At 36.2% G+C, this 17815-nt stretch overlaps 1 protein-coding gene across 2 annotated transcripts in view; it reads left to right on the top strand.

Annotated features, from left to right (window-relative positions):
* rxfp1 (relaxin family peptide receptor 1) overlaps positions 1 to 17815 on the top strand; it is a 70047-nt gene that overhangs the window by 13677 nt on the left and 38555 nt on the right. The window lies entirely within an intron of this gene.

Below are 17815 nucleotides of genomic sequence, written 5' to 3'. Positions count from 1 at the left end.
ATTTCCTTCTGTAGAATACAAATGTTAGTGGCGGAGCTTATTTTAAACAAGCCCCTTTAGCATTTCAGTCTAATCATAACAGTTTAAAAACAACACTGCAGGACAGATGTTTGTTTGTTTGTTTTGTGTGTTCAAGATTTACAGTCTGTTATTGGAGGAAGGGGTTGTCAAACTAGAAACATTGGTCTTTTAGCATGCAAAGGGGGTTTTTTAAGTGCCCTATTTAGGATTATGAAAGTTACATATTTTGGTTTTGGGACTCCCCAACAACAGGTTAACATGCATGCAAGGCCAAAAAACACTTTCATTGTCTTATGCGTTTTTTTATCCTTTTTTGTTCAATGACTCCCAAACAATTTGCTCAATCAATCATTTGTCTAAACTACTCTTTTGTGTGATGCTAATCTGTGGTGATTGGTCTGATGGCCCAGTCTGTTGTGATTGGTCTACTGCATGCAGCACATGTTGGAAACAGAACGCCCATCACCATTACTTAGCCCACAGCTCAGTGGTAAACACCCAAACAGCCATGGTATATGCGTTAGTCCAGTGCAGAAATGTATTGATAAAGCGCTGCAGTTTGTACACGCTCTATTCTTTATCAGAACTCCAATAACAACGACAAACATTTACTATTCATTGACACATTTCTAGACAGATATTGCTGTTAGCCAGTTAGTCACACTGCTACACAGTACATGAGAGCAAAAATTTTAAAGGATTACCCCCCCTTTGTCATCCAAGATATTCATGTCTTTCTTCAGTCGCAAAGAATATAAGGTTTTTGAGGAAAACAATCCAGGATTTTTCTCCACGTAACTTAGTGGACTTCAGTGGTGCTCGACGGATTGAAAGTTAAAAATGGAGATTCAATGCAGCTTCAAAGGTCTCTAAACAATCCCAGCCGAGAAATAAGGGTCTTATCAAGTGAAACGATCAGTCATTTTATTAAATAAATGAATATTTATACACTTTTTTTACCACAAATGCTTGTCTTGTCTTGTCTAGCTCGGCGAGGCGCATATGTACTCCGTCTGTGTGTACGGAGTTAGGGAATGTCTAAAAACTCCCATCTCATTTTCTCCTCCAACTTCAAAATCATCCTACATCGCTGTTTTACCTTTTTTTGTAAAGGATGTTTGACCCTCCTTGCACATTCACTTTGCAAACACTGCGTTGGTACTTCTGGAGTGATGTAGGATGATTTTGATGTTGGAGGAGAAAATGAAAAGGGAGTTTTTTGAGTTTTTCCCGGGTCAAGTGGGTGGGCAATATGCTAAAGTTTCAAGTTGAACATGAAACAGTTTGGGATTCGTTTTAAAAATGAATCGTTTAAATGATTCCAAATAGACTCTTTTTTTTGATAGACAATAACGTTAAACATGGTGCACTTTCAGATTTAAAACTTTGCAGGATGTTTTCATTCACTTACAGCTGTGTTGCACACTGCAAAAAAGGTAATTTTCAAAAAATCATAATAGGGGCACTTTAAAAGCACAGCTGAAAAAACAAGAAGAATAAAAAACTATAGTCAGATTAGGAGAAAGACTAAAGGTCCTTGCACACTGAGTCCAAAAAATGCATTTTTTCATATTTGTCAAAATTTGTCACACAGAATGTCACAGTGGCACAGAATTGTTAAAACACCTCTTAAAATGCTTGCTATGGATGTGGAAAAGCTGGAAAAAAGGCAGAATTTTTTATGATGTACGAAAGTTTTGGAGGCAGTGTGTAAGGCTATGTTCATACTGTCAGTTTTTGGGATTGACAACTGCATTTACTTACAGGTGTGAATCTCAATGTCCCATTCACACAGCAGCAAGAATGTAAAACTGACAGGAGGGAGCGGCTCCGGTGGAGACTGGATATAAAACTTTCAGATGACACACAGCTCATTTTTCCGTCACTGTAAGTTACGGAAACCACAAATTAAAGCACGCAGCACACGATAGACGCACTTTTGCACGGCAGAGCAGCTCTCTCGCACTTAATAACATAACAGACAACTAGTTGTCCAGTCCTGTTCCATTCACACACTCAGTTTATATCAGTTTTTGACTGATATGAAAATGCTGAAATTCATCAAATGATTCCTGAACCGAAAAGCATGTTATCACAACTTTTTACCATGTAGCATTCATATTGTCATTTTAAAAAATGCTTAAGCTTGTTTATAACCATCACATTAGTTGCAAGGGGCATTAGGATCTGAGGTTGCAGAACAGCAACTGAAACCAGCAATGTTGCCTTTGACTTTAATATTTGTCTCAGGAGAGAAAGAATATCTGTTAAAGTTAACACAATGAAAGCTGTCACAATGTTAGAGTGAAAGTGATTTACCACTATATATTCATTACAAGGATGCATTAAACTGATAAAAAAAAGTATCAGTAAGGACATTTTTAAATTTAAATTTCAAATGAATGCTGTTTTTCTTTCTGTTTGTTAAAGTGTGACACTGAAGACTGGAGTAATGACTGCTACTGACCCCGAAGTTAGAGTAGAACAATGTACGTCTAGAAACAAAAGTTGGAATGATTTGAACCAGCTCATGTAGAATACTGACAACACCAAACTCCAAAATGAACATAAAAGATCCTAAAACTACCATATAACTTGTGTGCTATATTTCAGAAGTCTTTTTAAGTCATTTTGTGTGAGGGAAAAGACCAAGTCATTTGTTTCAGTATTCGCTGAAAATTTTAGTATTGATACTAACGCTTTCTCATTAGCCTTTGGCACACAGTCTTGCAGCACCATAAAGCACTGATGTGTAGCTTAATACCGAAATGATGGAATGTAACAGGGGCATTTTTCACGTACGTGAACATCCGCTGACTAACACAACTGTGTCATAATTTGTCTGAACCTCCGTATGTGGAGCGGTGTATGTGTCAAGGCTTTTCTCGAGCACATTAATTATAGTTATCTTTCTCATCTTGCACTTTTCAAAGCTGCCATTTCATGGTTCTCAGCTTCTTTCTGTAGGCCCTAGAAAAAAAATGTTAAACTTAGAAACCCATCAAGAGAGAGAAAGTAGAGGGACGTTTTTGTTTGAAACTGGCGCTGATTGAGGGAGGCCTCCTAATTTCTGTCTGCTGTGTAATGGTCCCATCATTCACTCATCATTTAGTAGTAAACGAGGGTATGGAATGAAAGGTTGGGTAGATTGAAGTGCTAAAAATGTTCCTCTGGCACTGTTTATACATTCTGTATAAACTTTTTTTTCCTTTGCTATGAAAAATTCAGCTTTGCCATCAAAGGAGTGAATCACATTTTTAAATGTATTAAAATAGAAAACAGTTATTTTGAATGGTAAACATTTGATCAAGTAAATGCAGCCATGGTGAGAAAAACTGTAGTCCATTACATGTTTTTATAATGGGGCATCAGCTCAGTCAGTTAATATTAAGCAGAACATCAGTACATTTGGAGTTTTCAGAGCAATTTTAGGCAGTATCCCCAACAGTTTCTCTACTCAACTCAAAAAAAAAAAAAAAAAAATGTGTTAAATGTGTTGAATCTCTAGTTTCAAACTGACTGTCTGAAACTGAAGGCAGCTGCCCAGTCAGTCAGTCAGTCAGCGATTGAACAGACAGTGTTGTTGTATAAAAGTTCCTCCTAAAGATTCAGACAGATCTGCAAGGCTACAGAACTTTAGATCAAAAAATATATTTGGTGACTGCAATGGTTATTTCTTTTTGAAAATGTAATCAGACATTGAAAGAAACAAGAAAAGCATACATTTATAAATTCATTGCTTTCAACTGCTCTGTCAAATGACATTTTTATTTGTTATTCCCCCAGCTGTTGCAAGCACAGGATGTCATAGGCAGTAAAAGATACATCCATACTGCCTTAAATAACCAGATAATGGTAATTTAGTGGACAGGATGTTATGAAAACATTAAATTGAGTCATGTCTTGATGTCTTCTTACCGTATGTTGCCCTGAAGGTTGCACTTTAAGGTCTCTAACATGGCAGCTGTCTAGTTTTAGACAGTGTATTGAATTATTTAGGCACATTGAATAATTCTGTCTCTTTCTGTCTCATTATTAATAAAGCATACAATATTCGTATTGTGTTCAAGAGCTGGACTTAGAAAAGACATTTTTTACCTCTCAAATGAAACTGAAATGTCATTAAGTAAAAATATTTGGTAATGCTTTATTTTAAATTCTAATTCTCACTATTAACTTGTTGCTTATTAGCATGCATATTACTCGCATGTTGGCTGTTTATTAGTACTTATTAGACACATATTAATGCCTTATTCTGCATATATTATATTCTAGATCTCTTAACCCTCTGCAGTCTAAGGGGGTTTGGGGGCTCTGGAGAAGTTTTGACATACCCTGACATTTGTGCTTTTTTTTCAATATCTTAAAAACATATTAATGGTTAATTACACTGTAATCAGCACAGACTGGGCTAGAATAATATGTGAGCACCATCAATATACATGTTTGTGTTTATACGTAGTTAGTGAAAAACTATAATTTTTAAGTCACTGAAATAAGACCATAAAAGACATTTGTTCACTAGTGTTTTGCTATAAAATGATGTGAAAATCATCTTGTAAAAATATATTGATTTAAGTTTTGTAGGACATGTTTTGTGTTAGAAAGGCTGTATGCGCCGGAGTGACAATGGCCATTAGTGATTCACACCTGAGAGACAAAGGGCCTCCCATAATGAGCCATCAGTCAGTAAGTTTCAAACGACACCTTATTCTTAACTGTATGATCAAAAATGACAGAGTATTTTTAGTTCTTTTTGTGGTCATTGAGAAAAAATGAGACAGACCACATCAGACCACATTGGGTTAACCTGAGCTAATACTTAAACTTAACAACTACCTTACAAATAAGCAACAAATTAGGAGTTTAGCGAGGGAAAACTGATGAAAATGTGTTCCCTATTCTAAAGTGTTATCAAATGTTTATTTTAATTTAAACATTTTAATCCTGAGCTTCAGTTTTGTCTTTATAAGACTTTTGTCTTATGAACATCCTGTTTTGTACAACTTTAAACTTCTTAAACTTTGCAAAGAAAAAAAGTATAGCCTATTTCTCCAATTATTTACAGTGGCAGAAGTTTATTATCATTTAATGATCTCTAAAGGTTTTAAAATCCAACTTTAAGCAAATTTAAATGCTATTTTGTGAACTTTTTTTTGGTTCACTGATGCCATTCTGTTGTGACACCAAAGAACATGCATAACAGATTCTTCTTCTCTGCCTACCTTTTCTTTTGCAGTCTTTTAGCTGTGAAGCATCAGTGCTGCCAGTATGATTAGTCTGTACCTGTGATAAATATTCTCAACTCAAAGCAGATAGAAATAATTAGGTGAAATTTATAGTAATCTACCTATTGCATTTATCAAGTTTAAAGCTACAGTAAGGCGCTTATTATATGTTTCATGTGTCTATAATGCTCTATGACAGGTGCACCATGGGAACACAGTGGCCATGTCACATCAATCTCGCTTTCATCTGTTAGAAAGGTCATTTGTGACTGAGAACCGTGTTTATGTAGCAGTGCATGCTGTGACACGTCATGTGAAGGCAGTACTTGACTGTTATACTGTGACATGCTCATGTTTTTCCTAGAATTTGAACCCCCAGAGTTACATGTGTTTCTCTTCTAAAATAGCCTTATGTTAAGAAATGGATGGCTCGTTAACTCTGATATTTACAGTATGCCCAGCTGAATGAATTAGTCATATCAGAATGACACAGTATGACAATAACAGTATATCACACCAGTGACGCAATAATCTGAATAAAGAAACGCATCTTGAGATTTATTGATTTAATCTTCAAGGTAATGGCAAACTGGACAGATTATTATTCTTTCAATAAGCCTAATCGATTTTTTAAGAAATAGAGTTGCAACATGTACTGTATAAGGGTATCTGTTAGGGATGCAACAATACAGTTAGTCCACGGTTCAATACGTACCTCGGTTTTTAACCACGGTTTTCGGCTCGGTTCGGTTCTGATAGCTTGCCACGTCAGTGTGTGTGTTTTTTTTTTTTGTTTGTTTGTTTTTTTTTGCATCTAATTAACAACAAAATACTGCTAGGAAATGCCAGGACATCTCTAATATGGATAAAGGCATCACTACTGCTGTAACTGAATAAAAACAAGATATAAATAGGATAAAATAAGATGAACATTTTGAATGATGAAATGTAAGGACAATAAACACTCGTCTGCAATAATATGTCGTTGATTTGTGTTCAAGTCATCTTGGGTGTTTTCATAATGATTAAGTATACTTGTAAGCTCTGCAAGGGTTGCTTTTTCAAATATAAACATTCCTCATCTCAGCACGTGAAATCACGGGCATACACACAGAGAGAAATTTAGAGAGAAATAAAACAAGGAAATTATTTAAATGCAAAACCGAAAAACCGCAATTCACAAGCGCGTATTGAACCGTGGATGTCATAACGAACGGTTCGATATTATATTGAGTATTGTGACAACCCTAGTATCTATGGTACTCTTAGTAGCAAAAAAACACCATATACAGTCAAGCCCGAAATTATTCATACCCCTGCAAATTCTGACTTAAAGTTACTTTTATTCAACCAGCAAGTTTTTTTTGACCGGAAATGACACAGGCTTCTCCCAAAAGATAATAAGATGATGTACAAGAGGCATCATTGTGGAAAAAAATGTTTCTTATCTTTTATTTACATTTGAACAAAAAGTGGCATGTCCAAAATTATTCATACCCTTCTCAATAACCAATAGAAAAGCCTTTATTGGCTATTACAGCAATCAAACGCTTCCTATAATTGCTGACCAGCTTTTTGTGTGTCTCCACTGGTATTTTGCCCATTCATATTTAGCGATGAGCTCCAGCTCTTTCAGGTGGGAGGGTCTCCTTGCCATCACCCTGATCTGTAGCTCCCTCCACAGATTCTCAATTGGATTTAAGTCAAGACTCTGGCTGGGCCACTGCAAAACGTTTATGTTTTTGTCTGCTAACCATTTCTTCATCACTTTTGCTGTGTGTTTTGGGTCGTTGTCGTGCTGAAATGTCCACTGGTGCCCAAGGCCTCTGCAGACTTCCTGATGTTGTTGAGAATTTTGATGTATTGCTCCTTTTTCATGGTGCCGTTTACTGTGATTAGGTTCCCTGGTCCACCGGCTGAAAAACACCCCCAAAAACATTAGGTTCCCACCACCATGTTTGACAGTGGGGATGGTGTTCTTAGGGTTGAAGGCTTCTCCTTTTTTACACCAAATGAAGGCTACATCATTGTAGCCAAACAATTCAATTTTTGTTTCATCTGACCATAAAACAGAAGACCAGAAGTCTTCTTTGTCCAGATGAGCATTTGGAAAGGCTAAGCGGGCTTTTGTGTGCCTTATCTGGAGAAGTGGTGGTCTGCGTCCGTGGAACCCAGCGATGTGCAGTGTCCATTGGACTGTCTGCCTTGAGATGTTGCCACCAGCAGAGCCCAGATTCATCAGGATGGCCTTGGTGGTGATCCTTGGATTCTTTTTTTACCTCTCTCACTATCCTCCTGGCTAGCACAGGTGTCCCTTTTGGCTTCCGACCATGTCCTCTGAAATTTTTCACAGTGCGGAAAGTCTTCTATTTTTTAATAATACTTTGCACTGTAGCCATTGGAACTTCAAAACATTTAGATATAGTCTTATAGCCCTTTCCTGACTTGTGAGCAGCCACAATGCACAGCCGCAGGTCCTGAGTGAGCTCCTTTGTCTTAGCCATGACTGTCCACAAACCAACAGCAGAGAGCTTCTGTTTTTCACCTGTTGAGTTGATTAAAACAGCTGTTCCCAATGAACCAGGGTAATTAGGATGCTTTAGAACAGCTTGGACTATTTGGAATGGTATAGAACTTTGGATTTTCCCATAGACTGTGACAGTTTGCAAAGGGTATGAATAATTTTGGACGTGCCACTTTTTGTTCAAATGTAAATAAAAGCTGAGAAATATTTTTTTTCCACAATGATGCCTCTTGTACATCGTCTTATTATCTTTTGGGAAAAGCCTGTGTCATTTCCGGTCAAAAAAACCTTGCTGGTTGAATAAAAGTATCTTTAAGTCAGAATTTGCCAGGGGTATGAATAATTTCGGGCTTGACTGTATGCACTATATATACCATATATGTGACCCTGGAACACAAAATCAGCCATAGTCAGATGGATTTAGCTGGTTTTGCATCTGAACTCTTCATATACTGTTTAGGGCAGGGGTGCCCAAACTCGGTCCTGGAGGGCCGGTTTTCACTTTTGTACCTTAGGGTACCGCTCCAGCGACAGAACTGTACTTTTTTATTCTGAGAGTGTGTAGTAAGAGTGAGCACAGCACAACTGTTTGCACACTGTACATTTAACGGACTCATCGAACTCCTCCCCTTTAGTAACTTCATCTGGTCCTTCATCTCTGGATGTGAAATACTCCATAATAACATCGTTATATCATTTTCAGAGACAATAGACAAGATGTTATAGAATAATAATTTAATGAAAAGGTTTTCCCAGATCGCATCACGTTTATATACCATGCTGAATAAATAAGCTTTCCATTTATGTGTGGTTTGTTTGGATAGGACAAAATTTGGCCGAGATACAACTATTTGAATGTCTGGAATGTGAGGGTGCAAAAAAAAAAATCTAAATATTGAGGAAAATTGCCTTTAAAGTTGTCCAAATGAAGTTTTTAGCAATGTATATTGTAAACAGGCGGGACTCGTAGGAAGCGTGTAAGATCCAAGTGCAGGCTTTATTCAAACAGATCGCGGTCAATACAGGCAGCGTCGATATCCAAACAGACAGTGGTGTCGAAGACAAAACAATATCGTAGTCCACAAAACAGGCACAGTTCAAAACCAGAGAGAGCAGTCCAAAAAGTAACAAACAAACAAGGCAAAGAACGAATGGCAAAAACTAGACAGAACTATGTCGAGAACCAAAAAGCAAAACTATGGCAATAAAACAAAACCGTGGCAATGACAAAAACAGGGCAATGAAAACAGGGCAATGAAAACAGGGAAATGAAAACAGGGAAATGAAAACAGGGAAATGAAAACAGGGAAAACCGCTTGGTAGAGTCCACAAGAGCAAAACAATACTTCACAGCTTCCTGTTTGAAAATGGCCTCCTTTTATGGCCACCAAACAGGAAGTAACAAACGAAGCAGCAGAGGGAGCAGCAACAGTCAGTCAGTGGGTGAGGGCTCCCTCTGCTGGCGTGGCGTTACAATATTTATAATCAAAAATTAAGTTTTGATATATTTACGGTAGGAAATTTACAAATTATCTTTATGGAACATGATCTTTACTTAATATCCTAATGATTTTTGGCATAAAAGAAAAATCTACCATTTTGACCCATACAATTTTTTGTTGGCTACTGCTACAAATATACCCGTGCTACTTACGACTGGCTTTGTGGTCCAGGGTCACATATATGCAGTATTTATGTATATGTATGTATTTATGTATGTATATGTCTTCTTCTGTGAGAGATTTTATCACCCCTGAATTTTTTTTAAACCATTAGCCATCATTTACTCACCCTCATGTTGTTCCAAAACCTTCTTGATAGTACCCATAGATTGCTATTACTATTCATTTGTAAGGATTTGATTATTTTAATTGTTTCTTCATTACCTAGGATGCAGCGTCATTTCCGTGGTCATTACCTGTATTTTTTTTGTAATAATTTTGTTCAATTTGTCATGGACCAGCTGCATAAACAAGACCATTAATCTTAATGCTACACAGGGAGGAGATATTATCTTAGCACTGAATCTTCCTTGTCATTTTATATTTCCCTTGCAGAGCTTGAAAAGACCAGCAATGACGCATAGAGAATGCAGTGCGGTGATGCTTAGATTAAAAAAAAAAATGAAACTGCTGCATAGTTTTGCAAAATCTTAAGCATCTTCATTACAGTTTTTAACATGCTGTCAATGACATTTTGTTAGATGGTAACATGTTATAACCCAATCCACAAAATTGCTACTGTTCTCTTATTAAAAAACTGTATTAGTGTACAGTATTAGTGGTAAAAATACCCTTAGCATAAATTGGGTATTATTATGTTTAATGGGGTAAACTCTCAGTCAAAACACAACAGAGTGATAAAACTGTTCAGTCTTGTGCATGTAAAATCAATGCAGAGGTCAAAGGTTCAGATGAGTTTTCTCCCTTTTCATGTAAGTAAAGATTATATGGTGTCTTTACTAATGGCTGCCTCGGTGCTGCTCAATATAACCAAGAATTTGAGCTGCTGTAATTGTGACATAAGGCGAGATGGGGAAGAAATTACCTGCCAGAGCCTTAGTGGGACACAAATAGCAACGTTACCTGTCAATGGTGGATTTAAACCTATTGCAATTCTGTTCGCTGGTGTTGTGTGTAGTATAGTGTTAAAGGAGAACCTAAATTCATCTAGTGGTAATGGAGGTCACCAAGGTTTTTCATAGTACCTTGCCCCCATTTGAAAAAGACCAGAATTCTTCTCTGAAAGCACGAACATTTCTATAACTATTCTCCATCATAATGTTCCAGATGATTCCATATCTATCAAATACTTTCCCTTTGAGCTCTTCAGTGAAAAATAGCAGCGTACATGTTTGGATCGACAAGAGGTTTATTATTCTAATAGGAAATGCGTTTTAAGTTCCTTGAATTTCATTGACAGGAAGACAATCCAAAGGGGAATAGAATACATGTTTGTTTTTGCAGAATACATGACTAAACCTTAATTGAAGGCAGATCATTTTTCTAGGGTGTCTAGATAAGACTGAAACGTTTTCAGACTACCAATATGCGCAATATCCTTTTGTAGCCTGTTTGCAATCAAGATAATGGCTAAATGAGAACAATAATTAATTGAGAATATTTATTGAGATGCCACTCAAGAGTTTATTCCATTTAAATATGACCTACTTTTTTGTCCTGGTGACTATGTTTGAATATATCTGTATTTTTTATTTTTTATAAGTCTGCTAGGTGCCGTTGTTTTTTATGAATGTTTGAGCGGTATCCATTTTTCCCCATTATAGTTTATGAAAGTCATCAGCCTGCCATTTTGGCATTTCACTTTAAATGAGAGATTGATTTACTATGAACATCACTATATAGAAATTGTGGTATGATGTAGACATATGTGTTGTTGTAATATATGATAGGTATATACAGTATAAAAAAGTCATCCAAAATAGTGTCGAACTAAATATCGGCTGTCTGACATATGCTCACCTTCTTAGAAAAGTTTATTTACTGCAAAGACTGTTTGAGGTCTTTGTAGTACAGCTTAGATGTTTAATTAACATTTGCATTTCACCCATGCATAATCAATTACCTGCATGACACGAAAGGAACGCCATAGAAAATTGATGGATAATGAGCTATGCAAGCGAAGGGTTGATGTTTCAGCATCACAGAAGTCATTTCCTTTATCCTTAAACACTAAGTCAAATGAAATATGTTTATTAGTAATGACCCCAGAAGACATTCTCTTGGTTGAACTTGGCTAAAGTTAATATTCAAATGGAACAGAAAGAGCCCGGCTGAGTTAGAATGACTGAGCTGAATCATTTTTAGAAAATTAGTTTTCTTCATCAGGCTGATTTCAGTTTTATTAACATACACTGCTGATCAAAAGTTTGGAATCTATAAGATTTTTCTTTTCTTTTTTTTTTAAAGGAATCTTTACTGCTCATCAATGCTGAATTTATATGATCAAAAATACAGAACAAACTGTAATACTGTGAAATATTATTACAGTTTAAAATAACAGTTTTGCATTTTAATATACTTTTAACTATAATTTCTATGATGCAAAGCTGAATTTTCAGCATCATTACTCCAGTCTTAAGTGTCATATGATCGTTCAGAAATCATTCTAATATGCTAATTTATTATCTATGTTGGAAACAGTTGTTCTACTTATTTTTTTGGAACCTGTGATACTTTTTTTTAGGATTCTTTAATTAATAAAAAGTTTAAAAGTAAACTTTGCAGCTATTAATTAATAATGTGGTAATAAAGTGGTCCTATTATGCTGTTTTACAAAGTCTTGATTTTGTTTTGTGGGTGTACTAGAACATACTGTCATGCTTGGTGGATCGAAAAATGCATTATTTTTCACATAATTTACATTATTACAATACTTTTCTCCCCAGCCTGGCACAAATGGCTCTATTTGTTCCAGGTTTAATGAAGGCCCGCCTTCCGAAAAGCACAAATGTGTTGTGATTGGTTAGCTCTCCCACTGCGTTGCGATTGGTGAACAGTTTAGACGGTGTTTCCGTCCTTCTACACCACTTACCAAAGCAGTCAGCGCAAGCTAGATTAAAGTGATTCTTATGTTTTTTAAATGTGGATTTTTTTTTTACAAAAACGCATTGATTCGCTACAGGAGGCCTTTATTGACCTCCCCAAGAGCCATGTTAGGCACTTTTTTATTATGGATGCACTTTATTGACTTGTTTTGGACTACTGAAGAGAAACACCCGTCTATCTGTCTAAGGCTTGGGAGTGCCAGGATAATTTTTAATATAACTCCGATTGCATTCATTTGAAAGAAGGAAGTCATATACACCTAGGATGCATGGAGGGTGAGTAAATAATACTCTACAGTAGTGTTGGGTCCTATCCTTAGCCTGTGAGATCGCCGATGCATGATATTATTGTGCTAATTTATTGAATTATTTTACATAACGTTACTTAGTTTCATTGCCTGAAAGTGTGAGTGGGACAAGGATGAAGTCTATGCGAAAAGTAGCATAAATAATGAAGACAGTAAAAAGTTTCCAAATGTGACCTTTACATTGCACAAAAAGTGTTCATTAGTAAAGAAACAACCATATACTGTACAACGCAACCACTTTGCAAAAAAAAAATCTGATGCATTTTTCTGTGTTTGCAGTGCAGTAGGGCACATGACTGAATGATGATTTATTTATTTTTGTTTTTGCTAAACTTATTCCCAGCACTCAGTGTGTTTAATTAAATGTAGAAGGACAGTGTGGCTCCCTTGGCCTTTGGCAGGTCTTGTTAGCAGGTCAGGATCCCCTCGTGTTGACCATTTGGGCTGTGAGGTCGATGTTGAGTGAGGCAGCTGGATTATTAATATGATGGCCAGGCTGAGAACGTGCTTTTCGTTGAACCACTGGACATGTTTGGCATGAAGAACCCGGCACGATTCTACCCTTAACATCATTATATTGTATAGGTATGGTACGGTAAGGTACGGTATGCGTTACAGCTTCTTTCAGCATGTGAGTTGGATTTGTTATGGTTTCATCATGTCATTAGTACTACATTAGTATTCCAGTCTCAGTAGTAATTATAGATATTATATAAAATCTTGTTCTAGCACTCATTCTTTCACTCATGTTAAAATTTTGGATAATTTTAAGTTAAACCCTTTAGATATAATGCATAAAAATGATATTCATAGTGTGGGGTGTAATGCATTATCTTTTCATAAATAATTATAACCAAAGTTAGAATGCATTATAATATTTGAAGGCTTTTTTGTCATTGTCATGTTTTAATGCATTATACTTTCTGAAGATGTAACAATGAATAAGATAAGTGGTACAGTGTATTATAACTATGATTATAATTATTCATGAGATTACACAATGCATTATAAGGTACATTAAATGCATAATTCATGTATTAAAAACTATTATAATGCATTTAGTATAAAGTAAAGTGTTACCAACATGTGTTTTATATTTTAATATATTTGAATATATTTTAAAATGTAATTTGTACCTGTAATGGCAATGCTGAAATTTCAGAAACTTAAGAAATCATTCTAATATGCAGATTTGGTGTTTTTGTTGTTTGTTAGGTTTTTTTTTAGTGCTGCTAAATTTTGTGGAAACCATGATAATTTTTTTAACGGGTTAAAAATATTTAACGCAATTAAAGCAGGGGCGAGGTTAGGTTTGGCCGGGAGCGGGGAGGATCTGCGAGCCCAGACTGGAAAAAGGGACGCCCGAAGCATGTTAACTTAAAACCGACGCGTCGGTTTTTGAAGTTAACGGGGAGGAGAATGTCGATTCACAACAACAAAATAAAAGTCTATCTACCGGCACCGTCTCCATTTTTCTTGCTGTTCTTGTTGTTATGGAAACGTCAGTCCTGGCTACTGGCTTGTCATTGGTCAGCTGTCAAAAAGGCGCTTGACGTAGGGCGTTTCTTTCAGAAAAGTTGAACTTTTTTCAACTTGAAAAGACGCTCTGAGCTGCAGAAAAAGACGCCGGCGGTGGCGTTTAAAAAAGCGCTCAGGACTTTTTTGAAAACACGGTTTGTTCCATTGGATTATAATGTAAAACAGACGCTGGCAGTTTGAAAAAAGACGCTAAGTGTGAACATAGCATCCCACTGCGCAATGTGACGTCGTAATGACGTCTTTTCCATGTCATTTCTGGACGTCCAATTTCCGTCCATTGATGGGGTTGTTTTGTAACGCCAGACGACGTCTTTTTTCGACGTCTACCGCACGTCTAATGTTGACGTCGGTGGGACCTCCATCCCACTGTGCAATGTGACTTCGTAGTGACGTCTTTTCCATGTCATTTTTGGACGTCCAATTTCCGTCCATTGATGGGGTTGTTTTGTAACGCCAGGCGACGTCTTTTTTCGACATCTACCGCACGTCTAATGTTGACGTCGGTGGGACCTCCATGTAAGGGCTATTTATAGTCCAAAAGTGGTCGTTTGTGGACATCTTTTCAACATAAAATTTTGACTTAACACGTCATTTTTATACAACTTCTATGTAGTCCTATGTTTCAAGAGGGTGGATGACATGTTTTCTGTATCATGTATTCATTTTCCTGTACCTTTGTTTGGCTCAGCAGTTTGAACTGGAAATGCATTACACCTTTGTATGCTTATCACCTGCTGTTTACAATAAAACGTATAATGTTAATTTCATGAACGATTAAAGTGACTAAGAGACGGTAACATCAACCAACCTTGCATTATCTGTAAACCCCGTAGCTAGCACAAGTAACAAGCTAATGTAAGACGAAAAAATGCATGCTGTGACCCTTGACCATTCGCAGCTTTATTGTAAGACAATAACGCCAAAGACTATACGTACACATGGCCATTGAAATAAATGCTGACCGAACTTAGCTTCAATTTCTAGGAAACGGGTTCACCAGTGATCTGAAGACCTGTGCCGTCCAGAACACTACAGCTCTGACTCGCGCCAAGCCGCCAAATGCCTCGTCTTGCCTCGGCCAATCAGAGTGGCGTTTATGATGATGTGCTCGTTTCAGCCAATCAGAGTGATGCTGACTGGTTTTTGCCTGGTTGAAATCCTCCTTGATCAAAGAACTTATATTGTTGCCTAGCTTGATAGAGAGCTGTCTGTCCTTGACTTTTTGCAGCTGTTGGTTCTTTTTAAGATAGGAATAAGGTGGATAGGCTAGGCTACCATGATTTTTTTTAATATAAAATATATAAATTCATATAAATATAAGTAATATATATATATATATATATATATATATATATATATATATATATATATATATATTACAATATAAAATAAAAAAATAAATAACTTGATTATAGGCTACTTTAAATAAAATAAAAACTGTTAAAGGAAAACAGGAAAATGTAAAAAAAAACAAACAAACAAAAAAAAAAAACATATGGGCTACCAAATAAATAAATAGTAATACAGATAATAAATCTTGTTTGTTTATAAATAATCTGTATTCATATATATAATCATGTTGATAGGCTCTATTTTGTAAAACACATTTACTGCAACTGCCATAGACGTCCAAATGACGTCCAAAAAAACCCAGATCAAATGTTGAACGTCAAAATGACGTCCAAGTTGGGTAATGGATAGACGTCCAAATAGTGGACCTAGTTTGGACGTCGAATAGATGTTCAGAATTGGTCGGACCGACGGACCCAATATAGACATGATCTGCACGTCTATCCGACGTCCAGTGTGTATATCACAACTGCCATAGACGTCCAAATGACGTCCAAAAAAAATAAGCCAGATTAGGTCAAATGTTGAACGTCAAAATGACGTCCAAGTTGGGTCATGGTTGGACGTCCAAATAGTGGACCTAGTTTGGACGTCGAATAGATGTCCATAATTGGTCATGGACCGACGGACCCAATATAGACATGATCTGCACGTCTATCCGACGTCCAATGTTTAGTGGGATAATGCTGTAATAAAGCGCTGTATCATATTCAAACCCAAATGAAACTACGAGTAAGCTGTCGTCGGTTAAGTCATGAAGTTACAAAAAAAGGCGACTAAAGCCGACTTAAAACTGTGCATGTAAGTGTTTTATTATTTAAGAGTCACATTTAAAGCAGTGTCAGATCCGCTTCACAGTGTTTCCCCTAGGTTCACAGCTTTGGGGTGGGGAGGTTGATGGATGAGGCAGGGCTGCCGGTACCCAACGGGATTTTTTTTTTTCGGTAACGTTACTCTCTGTATAATAACAAAAACAGTTATTTCAGTGAAAAAAAGAGTAATTAAACATTTAATTCTACTACTTTAATCAAATGAAAATAATTTAAAAAAACAGAGGTTTACTGTTAAAATCAATACATGGAAGAAGATGTGTGTGAATATACTGTTAAAAAAGCTTTAATAATAATTGTACATTTTTTTCTACAATTAACTACAATTACAATTTCTCAATTGGTTAATCTGGATGTAATATTTATTTTTATCATTTGTTTTATTTAAATTGGCCAGAAATATAAACATGATAAGATGTACATTATACTGCACAAAAGTAATACAAGAGTAATATATTTCTGTTACACGTTAATCTGTACTTTTATTTTGACAGGTTGCCGTGAAGTTTCTGTGTTTATACAGTATGATATGATGCTAGTTCACATTCACATGAAGTGACTCTCACAGCAGCTGTGGAGATAAAGTTCATGTGTTCATTTCGTCATATAATGAGACGCAGAGGCCGAAAATCACCTCACGTGTGCGTCAGTATTTGTCTAGTAAACAAACTGTGTTTCCGCCATTCATACATACAGAGCCAAACGGAACATGCAGGATTTATAAACCGTCTTTTTCCGTTTTAACCTTCCACAGACATATAGTCCATATCGCGATTCGAATTAAGTGACAGACCCAATTTTGATAAATTCATCCAAAAATTGACGAATTCCGTGGCATTCCGCGCTATAGAGTAAATTCCGTTTTTATGAATGGACTCCGCGATCCCGTCCGCGTTTTCGCCGAGAAATTGTAGACGCGCGTTCATGTAGAGACAGATTTGACATGCCGTCGCGTAAATAAGATAAATAACACAAGACCATTTAGTTTGCTTAATAAAAGAACAAGGTATAGACCTGTTCTATAGGAAAGGTAACCTTAAATGATTTTTGTTTTGATCTGGCGCTATACAGAAAATAAAATTTAACTTGAACTTGATGAAGGGCATAGGTAGAGATTGTTTTATTATAATGGGTTTATGTGAAGATTATTTTAAGTTCACTTAAATTCTAATAAATGTTAAATTGAAAGCTCTCAATTATACTGTAATGTTGAATGGCTATAGTCAATGGTTAAACAGGAAATAATAATAGAGACATCAGCTGGTATCAGTGATACTTGCCTTCAGTCATAAAAAAAATCATTAAAGAAATATCAGAAATATACTTTCTTTATGTTGTTTCTGCATTAATTTAAGGATTGAATGTGAAATTATTGCAATATAAAAATATAAATTGTAATGTTCGGTGGGGTTAATTTAAATAAAAGTCTTTACTGTTATTTTTTAATT

This window comes from Labeo rohita, chromosome 14, assembly GCF_022985175.1.
Source record: "Labeo rohita strain BAU-BD-2019 chromosome 14, IGBB_LRoh.1.0, whole genome shotgun sequence".
In the NCBI taxonomy this organism is placed as follows: domain Eukaryota; kingdom Metazoa; phylum Chordata; class Actinopteri; order Cypriniformes; family Cyprinidae; genus Labeo; species Labeo rohita.
This window is presented reverse-complemented; position numbering and strand designations above follow the sequence as displayed.